Source organism: Haplochromis burtoni, unplaced genomic scaffold, assembly GCF_018398535.1.
Source record: "Haplochromis burtoni strain Fernald_Lab_line unplaced genomic scaffold, NCSU_Asbu1 Contig_312, whole genome shotgun sequence".
In the NCBI taxonomy this organism is placed as follows: domain Eukaryota; kingdom Metazoa; phylum Chordata; class Actinopteri; order Cichliformes; family Cichlidae; genus Haplochromis; species Haplochromis burtoni.
Window position 1 is genome coordinate 92,594 of NW_024582673.1, and position 420 is coordinate 93,013.

Below are 420 nucleotides of genomic sequence, written 5' to 3' on the forward strand. Positions count from 1 at the left end.
TCAGACACATTCAGTGCTAACAAACGAGTGCTAACATGAGCTGATTTAACCTCGACATCATTTCTATGGGGAAAAGATACAAGACAAGAAGAACTGAGGCGTGTGGAGCGCAGCCACCGGAGAGCTCGGCAGTAATCCCTTAATATCCACTGGGGACACTAATCGGAGAGAGTGTGTGTGTTTGGTCAAAGCTATGAACAAAACTAGGTGTGCTTAGATACGTATGCATGAGAGTGTGTGTTCAGTCACCACATCCTTCAGCTGCAATCAAAGGACAGGTTAGCATTCATATTCGTATGTTATGATAGAGGTAGCACTTCAGGGTGCTGACTACGCTCATCGTTCATCTATGTACCAGGAGAGGACTGAGAAGGCAAATGGTGTGTGTGTGTGTGTGTGTGTGTGTGTGTGTGTGTGTGT